This window comes from Atta colombica, unplaced genomic scaffold (assembly GCF_001594045.1).
Source record: "Atta colombica isolate Treedump-2 unplaced genomic scaffold, Acol1.0 scaffold276, whole genome shotgun sequence".
Classification (NCBI taxonomy): Eukaryota; Metazoa; Arthropoda; class Insecta; order Hymenoptera; family Formicidae; genus Atta; species Atta colombica.
Window position 1 is genome coordinate 113,536 of NW_017259377.1, and position 12,144 is coordinate 125,679.

The 12,144-nt window shown below is 29.2% G+C and overlaps 1 pseudogene; it reads left to right on the plus strand.

The window, feature by feature from the left end:
- Positions 1–1,340: 1,340 nt before the first annotated feature.
- Positions 1,341–2,994, plus strand: LOC108689753 (annotated as a pseudogene).
- The last annotated feature ends 9,150 nt before the right edge of the window (positions 2,995–12,144 follow it).

A 12,144-nucleotide genomic window follows, 5' to 3' on the forward strand; every position in this document is an offset into this window, starting at 1 on the left:
GAGTTATCACATCAATATATCTATATATATTCGTGTTGTTTACCACAATGTTACCTAAATAGCGGGGATGAAGAGGAGCCATTATACCTGGCTATAATACTATTTTCTCTTTTAAGAATTATTAAAACATTAATTATTAAGATATTTATTTAGAGACATTTATTTACGAATCATTTATTTAAAAAAAACATAAACTCAATATATTTTTTTAATTTGTACAAAAATATATTATTTTTTAGAAATAAATTATGATATCATGTGCATTTTTTATATCTTTGAAATATAAATAAATTGCTTATATGAACCTTCGCGAATATTAATATATGGTAAGAATTAATATTATTCATCTTTTTATTTGTAATATATATATATATATGAACTAAAATCTAACTTTATTTATTTTTATTCCCACATTTATGTTTCACATTTATAATAATTTGTTTAATTTATTGTTTAACATTATGAAAAAACAATATTATTTTAATTCGACTATTATATAAATTAATAATTATAAATTGAATGTAATAAGGTTCAAACTAAGATTCTAACGAGGATTCGAAGAATCAGTTTATTCCTTAGAAAGGAATATGTTTTTGTCACTTTTTATCAACATGTATTACATTATCTCATTTACAATCAACCAAATCCATTTATCAAACTGAGCGTCCAAAAAACATATTACTTCTAATTCTTTGGTTGGATACAGATCGCGTCATTAAACAAACTTTCAAGAAATACGTAATAGGAGAAACGTTTCGTTTCACACATATTGCGCATAATATTATTTTATCTTGTGACTCATCAAATTTTAAAAAAGAATAGCATGTGTATCATGTGAAACAGAACGCGTAAGATTTTATATATGTATATGTGACTGGATAATATCAATCCAGATTTCGGATCAAGTTAAAAGTAAGAATATACATATATAGGAAGCAAGAACACTTACTAGAATTCGGTGTCAATTTAAATATGCATTTGAACAGAATTCTCAAAAGGCTAAAAGTTGGCATTGAGGAGTTGGCGTTGCTCAGTTTGATAATGTGGCTTTTATTTTACAATTATTTATGTTGTAAGTTCGCTGTGACATCTATACAAGTATAATATATTATAATATATATCGAGCATCCAAACACCATTCTTCATCATTATTACAAGAAGAAACTATAAGAAGAAAATAACATTTATTTCAAAAAATATAATGATAAAGACGGCCATCTTTTTCATTATCTTTGTCATTACAAGGCCTATTAGAATTGTATCTACCAAACAACAATCTTTATGACGACGATACGAAAGGATCAAGATTAATGAATATATTAAAATTGATTAAAGGAGTCATGGATTTCTTCGTACAGAACCGATGTTATTTAGCCGAACAAGTACCGGATACAATATCGCGATCTGAAGATACGTTTGATTTTATAGTGATTGGCGCTGGTACAGCCGGTGCAACTATAGCTGCGAGATTAAGCGAGATTCCTCAGATTAAAGTGCTACTGATCGAAGATGGAACATGAAAGCTTATACATGGATATTCCATCATTTCCTAGTTTATTGCAAAAGACTAAGATAAATCGAAGCTATCGAACGAAGCCATCCAATAAGTACTGTCTAAGCATAGAAGGCAATAACTGCATTTGTTCAACAGCAAAAGTTATTGGCGGAGGAGTTATTAGCGTACTAAATTTTATGATTGCTACTAGAGGAAACGCGAAGGATCATTGAGTCGAAATGGGAAATGAGGACTGAGCATATAAGGATGTCCTCAAGTATTTTAAAAAAATTAGAAACAATGGATATCTCTGAACTGAAGTCGGATACTGCCTATCATAGTACCAATGAATCAGTCCCGATCAAAATTTCACACTGGCATGGCAAAAGCATTTATACAAGTCAGCAAGGAAATAGAATATCCAATAGTAGATTACAACGAAAAGGAAGAAATAGGATTCTCATATGTGCAAACTACAATTATAAACGGCACCCATATGAGCAGCAACAAAGCGTATCTAAATCCTACGCGCGACAATCTTCATGTAACTCTTGATATGAATATGGTGATAAAAAACTGTTAATCGATCCTAATACAAAACGAGCAATCGGCGTAGAGTTTGTTAAGCATAATCAGACTACATGTGTGATTGCGAACAAAGAAGTGAAGTATATGCAGGTACTATTAGATCACCTCAATTATTGATGTGGTCCGTCATCGGACCAATGAAACATCTTATCAAATTCGACATCGTCCAAGATGCACCAGTCGGTGAGAACTTTATGGATCATATAATCTTCTACGTGGACGGATTAATGTAAACAATAAATATCGACAAGTTTATTACCAAGCGAACAATTAAATCCTTTTAATCCGTATATAACCGATTTTTTTTTAAATAGAACCGTTCATACTCCCGATGGAATAGAAGTCATCGGTTTCGTTAATACAAAACACCTGGAAAAACATAATAGTTTACCAGATATCAAATTACTATTTGCCGATACTTCATTTAAAGAAGATTATATTTTTCGAGACATGATACATTTAAAAAAAATTATACGTCCAGGAATGAAATAAATATGTTGATATATACAGTTGGACTCTTGCACCAATATTGATGAAATCAAAAAGTCGTAGTCGAATAACGTTATGATGTTACTATTAAATCAGAGATTACATTGAATTATTTCAACATTCCAAATAATATGAAGACAATGATTGCTGGTCTTAGAATTGCATTAAATTTTGGTCAAACAAAGGCGATGCAGGCATTGAATTCTCAGTTATTAAATATTACTTATATTGAATGCCATGACTATGAGTATGATTCCAATGCTTATTGGAAATGCATGTCAAGAATCCTAACTGTCACGCTTTTTCACTTTTCTGGAACTTACAAAATGGGAGTAAAGGGAGATCCTATCGCTGTCGTTGATTTTAAATTAAAGATATTTCCTGGAAAAAACGCACTCGACTATTTACTAGAAATATTATAAGTAATGTGCCATATAAGTATATATTTTTAATTTGTCAGTTTATATACAGTGTATAATGTATTGCAGATGATTGAATTCAAGGATTATGAATGGCAGATGAGTCTATCATGCCCGAAATGTTGGGACATTTAAATATATTTATATCATTTATTATTACCTATTTATATGATTGCTGAAAAAGCTGTGGATATGATTAAAGAAAAATGGTGTTATTTAGAGAAATCATGATAGAAATCAATTTTCAATCAATCAAAAATATTATAATTACATTATTTTATTATATTTTCAATATCATTTTACGATTATGAAAATAATAATAAATAGATTACAAAAATAGTAATAAAACGTACAATACATATCATTTGCAATAGTTTTTGAAAAGTTTTGAATAAAAGTCATATTAATGGATTGTCGAAGACATTCAAAAATTCTCGGAATATTTCGCATTTTTTTCACATGCAGCTATAATACGATTTCGAAGTACTTCCACAGTAACAACAAGAATATCTTACACAAGGGTCTTAAGATATTTCTATAAATAAAAATCTAAAGAAAATCTAAAGAATTTAAATCTTCAAAGGATTCAAAAATACGAAATACTCCGAGAAATACGAAATACTACGTCTTCGATAATCCAAGCAATGTAGATGCAGAAGGAAATCATTTTCAGCAATTTCTGTAATAAAAATATAGATATAAGTATAAGTTATTAACACTAAATGTAGTAAACCTAGATTTATAAAAATGAGTTTATAACATAAAAAATAGATATAAGTATAAAATAAAATAATTATAAAATAAAATATAGGTATAAGTATAAAATAAACAAATATTTATAACTTGATTATTTTATAATTGAATATTTATAACTTGAAAGAAAGTGTTTCCGAATCCATGCTTATATGATTTTTTTTCATCCTTACAATGTGGATATGCACCTAAAGTTTGGCCAACTATTTCTGAAACACTGTATACATAGAGTTAAAAAATATTTTTAAACAGATGAAAGGAAAATATGTTGTGTGTGATTTGCAAAAAAATCTCTTTAGAACAAATTAAATATTTATTTATTGGATAAAAACCATTAATAAAAAAAGTTTTGAAGTCTAATCAAACTTCAACGCCGTTCCATTTCTGCAATTCAATTGTTTAATTCTATTTTATTATATTTCCTTCTTTCTCTATATATCTTGCATCTGTCGCAGTAGATAAATAAATGTTAATTAATTTGATGACATAGTATGAAGTTAATTAATTACGTACATAACTGTGAAAATAAACTTTTGTATCAAGAGACACTGTGTCTCCGTATTAAGCCACGCACAACGACATTACGTGACTATTTTTACGCGAGATCACGAGTTGCGGAGGATTGAGATTATAAGATCTCAATAATGGCTGAACCGATCAGGTTCTACATACATTCAACCGATAGTGTCCACTCAAATTGTGTAATAAAAATGCTTTTATTTTTTTCCTACGTGCCCTACGAGCGGAGATATTGCGACGCAAAGTCCCAATATGAAACTTGACACATAGAATCTGGAGATACTGGTAGTGTCTTGACACTAAGGTAAGATACGTCGTCGTTATTATTATTGTCATCATCAACCAGCCAGATGTACTGTTGCACGTTTCGGCGTAAAAGTGCACTAGTCGTCCACTCAGAATGTACTGTTGGACATTTTGACGCGAAAGTACATTAACGTATTGATGCAACAAACGCTAACGGTGCATGATAAACAAAATTATGCGGTATTTGTTAATAACTTTTGTTAATGACTCCGCTAAGAAATGATAAAAAAAATCATCGATTTTTATTTGTTTCTAATTAATTATTAATTAATACTTAACCCTTTAAACATTTTTAAATCCTTTATACATTTTTTTTACGTAGAATTCAGTTGAAATTTGTTACTCAGGAGTTTTTCATGGTCATTGATTACTCTGGTCTCAGGATTTCAAAATTCAAAATGGCGGACAAAAAAGTGAAAAATTTCTTGATTTTAATAAAACTTGTTATGCGGGGATTTTCGGGGATCGTTGATTACAAATCTTACATCAGATTTTAGAAATTCAAAATGAAGAATCCAAGATGGCGGACCGAAAAATTAAAAAATTAGTTTTAGGCTGTAAAATGGGGTCAAGTAGGTTTTTTGTTTATTGTGAATTTGAAATCAAAAATTAAAAAATTAAAATTAAAATTAAAATTAAAATTATAGATTCGTAATCAGCATTCTCGAAAACCTCTGAATAACAAGTTTCATCGCTTTTTTGTTTATCATTTTGAATTTTTTAATTTTGATTTCAGATTCGTAATCAGCGACCCAAAAAGACTTCTCAAACTTCATTTTCGGTTAATTATCCGAATTATTGATTAATCACAATTACATTTATTGTTAAAAAAAAGGATGAATTTTTTCAATTTGTTTATTTATAAAATGCGTTTAGTAACAATAGAAATGTTTCCATGATTTTTTATAACAATTGATGTTCACTAATAATGTTCTTTTCATTGTAGTAATATGAAAAACTGAGATTAAAAAAGTGTCACATATGTGGGAGGACACTGTGCCACAAAGGGTTAACAATAGAAAATCGAATGGGAATTACACGCTGATTGTTAACTAAGCTAGGAAATAATAATGAAAAAATGATTTATTTGTCATCGATATCTATTTGTTTATAAATTAATACATAACAAAAAGAGATTAGAAATGAAATACACTGATATTTGTTAACTAAGTTAGGAAATGATAATGACAAAGTAATTTATTCGACCTCGATCTCCATTTGTTTATAATTTATTATTTAACAAAAGAAGATTGAACGAAAATGAAATTATACGTCCAGTAATCGTTAAGTAAGCTAAAAAATAATATTGAAAAAGTAATGTATCTCTATTTGTTTATAATTGATATGTAACAAAAAAAGATCGGATAGAAACGATATTATATGCAGATAATTGTTTACCAAATTAGGAAATGATAATGAAACAATAATAAAAAAGTGATTTATTCATCGATCTTTATTTGTTTATAAATTAATACCTAACAAAAGAAGATCGAGCGGAAACGAAATTATGTACTGTATTCATTAACTAAAAAATGATAATAAAAAAGCGACTTTCGTCCTTGATCTCATGTAACTCAATATAATATATGATTCAATCTTGTTTTATATAAAATAATGAATAGAACAATTAATATTTAAAATCTGATGGAAACAAAGATATACATAAAATTTATAATATACAAAATACAAATTATACTAGTATTTGTTAATTATTATTTATCGGAAAATACAGATGACTTGACGTTTTTAGCGATTCAAATAATTATATCTTTAATTCTTTTTTAAAACTTACTATATAAAAATTATTTCACAAAGAAAAGGAGTCAATAGAGATCAATTCTGGCTTTCTCAAAGTTTCGTACAAACATACAAAAATCTATTTTTTGAAGTCAATTATAAAATAAATTGTTTATAAAGATGTTCGTCACTACAAATGCATGATATCAATACAAAATTACCTTTTTAAAAAAGATCTTTTTAAAAAAGATAAAAAAGATTAAAAAAAGGTGCTAAGAAAACGTGCTTCTCAAATAAAACCTAAGTATCCAATTCCGGAACGAGAAGCAGAGAAACGACAGAGAAGTCTAATTTTAGAGAGAAACGCTTGCAAATTGAGCACATCCATGTAATCCTTCCACTATGCTTCGACTCGCAAAAAAGACGTGATTCGCCCAAACTGAGCACACTATAGGCCTGTTCTTTTTGGCTGAACTTTTGCCACCAATTCATTTTTCTTTCTTTTCTCTCCAAGAAGAAAGCAGACAAAGAAAGATGAACTGGTGCAAAAGTTCAGTTAACAAAAAAAAACAGGTCTTGTGTCAATCCCTTTCACCATGAATAAATACGTTCAGTGAATGGTCATACTTCTGGACACCTATTATGTTAAGAATTATTTGGTTGATAAAAATATACTCGATCTACATGCTTTTGCGTAAACAAAAAAAAAGTCTTTTTACCTCATGAATCGAGATATTAAGCGTTAAAATAGACGATTATTCAAATTAGAAAAGCTCTGTCACGGTGAAATACTGAAAAATAAATCCTTCTTTAAAAATAAATCCTCTGCTTTAAAATATATTTTCTGCTTTAAGAATACAAATTACTTTCATATATTTTAATGCAGAGAAATGAAAATTTTATTGCAGTGTCCGCAATGTATCGTAGTATTTCGTCCCTGTGACAAACTTCTTAATCTGAATAGTCGTCGACTTTAATAACTAATCATGATTCATGAGGCAGAATGACACTTTTTTTTTGTTATCAAACTATTACTTATTTTATGCGAAAACGCATCAATTAAATGTATTTTCATCAATACTATTAAAATCCGATAATAAATTCGATTAAGAGTGCCGTATAAATGTGGTCACAATTCTTCGATAACAATCTCGATATTATCTGAATAACTTAACATCTAATGTTTCGGTAATAAACACTCAATTTCTTGGCGGCAAACACCTAAACATTTAATTCCTCGATGGCGAATATCTAAACACAGTAGGGATTCCTCGTAGGGAGTTTTGAAAAAAATAATATATTTTTTATTGTTTATTACGGGAATATGCATTATTATAAATTTATGTATAATACAATTTGTAATTTTTAGCAATAGGTAGGTACTAAAAAAATAAAGTTTAATAATATTTGAAATTTGAAAAAACAATTTTGATTGGCTAACAAGTGCGTGACGTCACACTGCAATGAGTTCGTAACCGCCTGCTCACACTGGAAGGCTAAAGCAAAATTTTAAAATTTTTGCTTAAAAATCTCTTTATAAATTAAGAATGTTAAAATAAAATCACCAACCAACTGGATCCAGAATTCATTAAAGTCGATTTAACAAATTTATCACAAATAACTGTATTTATTAATAACTGTATTAAACTGTATTTTGATTTGGGAGTATATTGTTAGTGACGAGTGACATAATATTCCAATAGTTCGAGGAATAAAAGCAACTTTGTAAGTATTGTACATTTTTATTATTAGAATGATAATTTTTTTCAATTTTATTCTAAGTAGCATGAATAAATATTATAATTAATATATCTATTATAGAGAAAGAGAGAGAGAGAGAGAGAGAGAGAGAGAGAGAGAGAGAGAGAGATATCATCGATCAAGAGAAAATTACATTGATTCCATTATAGCGGAGTATAACCTATAGATTATGTTAGTCAACATGGTATTTACATATTAATAATATAATATTTTTTTATTAATTATGAATTATAATTTTAAAATAATTTTAGATGTAGGATAATTTTATATAATTCCAAAATCTCAAAATATCTTTACATTTGATATTCAATCTTTTAGCTTATGTTTAAAGTTACGTTGGATATTTTTACATGAACATGATTAATATTTTTATAATTGTTTTAATTAAAGAACAAAAAAAAACATATCTTATATAATATGTACATCAAAATATATATGATTATCACAACAAAAATAATTCCATTTTTTTAGTTCATCAACACGATGTGAACTTTTAAACTTTTATCTCACATTTTCAATTTGAGGCATATATAAAAGTATAAAACACGTTTTGTACATGTTTTCTTTGCTCATTTTTAAAATTAATTAATTTCTTATTGAATTGTGGTTTCATTGTTACAGTGTGACGTCACAGCGCGTTCGAGAGGCTATTCAGATCGTCTTCGGTATTTCAAATAATGCAATACTTTATTTGAAAATTATTATTTTCTTGCATAATTTGCATTAAAAAATTATTAAAAAATTACAGTTAAAGATATATATATGTATATATAAATTACAAAATGTGATATTTTTCAAAAATTATGCAACTCCCTATTTACGCCATGCACATCATAGTCGTCATGTCATCATGTGTAGTCATGTACAATGTTGCCAATAATGCCAATGCTAGTTAGACATAGTATCTCTAAACCGAGCATTCCAGGAGTGGGGGCAGTCCTCATTTAGAAAAGAATGCATTCATGCTGGCCAAGATGCGTTCTCTCTCGTTTCGCGCATGCACGAGAGAGAACGCATCTGGGCCGATCACAAGTGTCCTTTTCTAAATAAGGACTACCCTCATTCCTCAAATTTCTGACAATGCTCGGTCTAGAGATACTATGTTTATGGATTAGATACAGAGTAAGTATAAAGCGAATTAGTCGGAAGTCGTCCTATATTCGGGATATCTATATGACGCAATTCTTTATCTTAACCTCTTCTTTCTTTAACTTGTCTTCTTTCTAACTAACAGTAAGGACGTCCAATCAGCATTGGCGCTACTCTCTTTATACCCTAGTTAGATTGAGCAAAAATCATCTATTATCGAATCGAAAAAACGAACTGTACATTTCTTCTCTACGACGATGATAAAAAAAATATTAAAGATTCAGATTTTGCATTGCAATATCTCCGTTCGTAGGACATAGAGAAAAAATAAAAACACTTTCATTATATATTCCGAGCGGATGCAATTGAGCACTTAGAATTTGATCGGTTCAGCTCTTGAGATCCAATAATCTCGATCCCTCACAACTCGCGTAAAGTAGCCACGGCAGTGTCGCTGTGCTTGGCTTAGCGCCGAGCGTCACTGCCGCGTATATACATATATCTCCAGATATACATATATAGAGGAAAGGCCCCTATTATGAGACATCGAATTCATTTTGAGTAAATGCTAGAAGTCTATAGACAGAATTTTAAAAAATAATAGGTCATTTTGAAGGGAATTTAATAAACTTTAAGATAATGTTATATAAAACTTTAATTCAGATTCTATTTTTTTTTAAATTAAAGAAATATAAAAAATGAGCAAATCGCAAAGTCAAAACATTGTGTTCCTAATATGAAACGCTCCGAAAAATCGATAGTAAAAGTATATCAGTAGTGCAATTAAAAAACTTTATTTAATGTTTTTAAAATACAAACAAACACAGCCAGCGTGCGCGAAAAATGAACATGCGATAGATTATACCCAGAACTCATTTTCAGGTAGTTGGAAGCATCACAGAAATAAGCAACTCGACGTTTATTCCGGTTGTCCATTTTATTATTGTACAATAACATTTATACTTTAGCAACGATTTTCATTATAATATAGGAGCATGGATTATTTCATATTAGAAATACCCTGGGATATCTCATATTACGATTTCCACGCCTTATGGTTTTACGGTTTATCATCAAATCTAACTTCTGTAATTAAACAATTCAATATATCCTGTATTTTTCTGTATTTTCTAGTATGATCTTATTTTATCGCTACATGAAATTTATTGCCAAATATTTATTTATTAAATAATAAAGGTTTAAAGGTTCATCTGAATGAAACTTGAAGATATCCAAATTCTATTCTTATTTTACAATGACTACAGGCATGATCTAATAATGAATTTTCTATTAAATAGTTTTTAATCCAGAGCAATAAATTCATGAAGAAACTAATAGATAGCATTTATTAGTTTAGCAGAAATACCGCTATCTCATATTAGGGACTTTTCTCTACATATATATGTACCAATTTATTAAGAGCCTACGTGGTTGCTGATGCGCAAAATTATTTATTTGATTATCAAAATTAATTCGTATTCGATCGACACGTCATCAATACGTATCAATACGTTCGTTTCAATCGACATTTTGATTCTTTTCAATGCAAAAAACATTATTTAATTACATATAATTTGTCACATTTAAATTACAAAGAAAATATATCTTTAGAATCATTTTTTATACCATAATGGAGTCAATAGTTATAAAAATAAGTTCCGATGTGACAATGGTCAGACAGTGGTTGGCAAATTGATCAATGTGACCATAGTACCTAGTCGTTCTTATAAAATAATGATTAAGCTGAGTCATTGTGATATTCCAATAAATTATGTGTCAATCTAAATAAAATATAATACTTAACAATGGATATTGTATCTTGATCATTATAAGAAAGATATAATCAGTGTGCTTCAGAATTGTAAAATAGAATCGACTTATGTGAAGAATCGAAAGAGTGAAATTAGTTTTATGTCTATGTCTTATGAAAGTTGAAACTGTAATGTACAAGTAAAACTGAGCGCTTATTACATAGAGTGAAATCTACCAGTCTAAGATCAAACTAAATATATAAATAAATAAATAAATAAATAATCAATAAAATTGTGTGATAATAGTAAGATTCGCGTAGACTTTTAATTTTTTATTCCCCTTTAGTTGATTTATTCTCAAAGCCCTATATATTATTAAGTTATATTGTAAAATCTTAAACTTTTTTATTTAACGAATGTTTTATTTGTAATTCTTTGTAATTATCGAGGCAAAAACAGATGTCTTAAAAAGAGAATAAGATATTCCAAAATCAGGCTGTTGCACGAAAGAGGGCCTTCGTCCGATTAAAAGGGACCGGTAACTTCACGTGCGGCTTAGGATCTATTTACGTAGCGTACAAAGGCAACGATAATTAGCGACGGACCTTGGTTGCACAACCTGATAAAACTTTCAGTTCAGTAACGACGCTACGCTGCGCTGAAAGGAAGCGAATTCGAAATGGATCTCGAAATGAACTCGCTTCCGTCCTAACAGGCGGCAACGGTTATTATCTTGCACAAAATGTCCAATTTCGGAATAGAGTCGCGTAGTTTGGCGAAATCTATCTGTGCAAATTGCGCGCGTTCCTATATGTGCTTTCCTCGCGGATTTGTTAGTCACGTTCGTGATATACGTTTCACACACGCCGCCACGTACGCGCGATTCGTGATACGTGCCGCCTAATACGAACGATGTTAAAATGAAATTAACGTGGACGATATCGTCGGGAGAACTCGGGCACTCCGTGATTGACGTTACTTGGATAAGTTAATGCATCGCCATCCGCATTAAAATATTGCTTTCATGCGCGCAGAATTTTATTTTATATTCTTATTCCTCTTATACACACACATACGCACACATCATTCGCAAGAAATTAATTAATTCGAGAAAGTTTTGTATTGCATAAAAATGGATCTACCTTGTTAATATAATAGTAATGAATAGTACTTTTGATTTATCTTTCAATTAGATATTTAAATAATTATAATAATAATTTAATCAATTATAAAATGT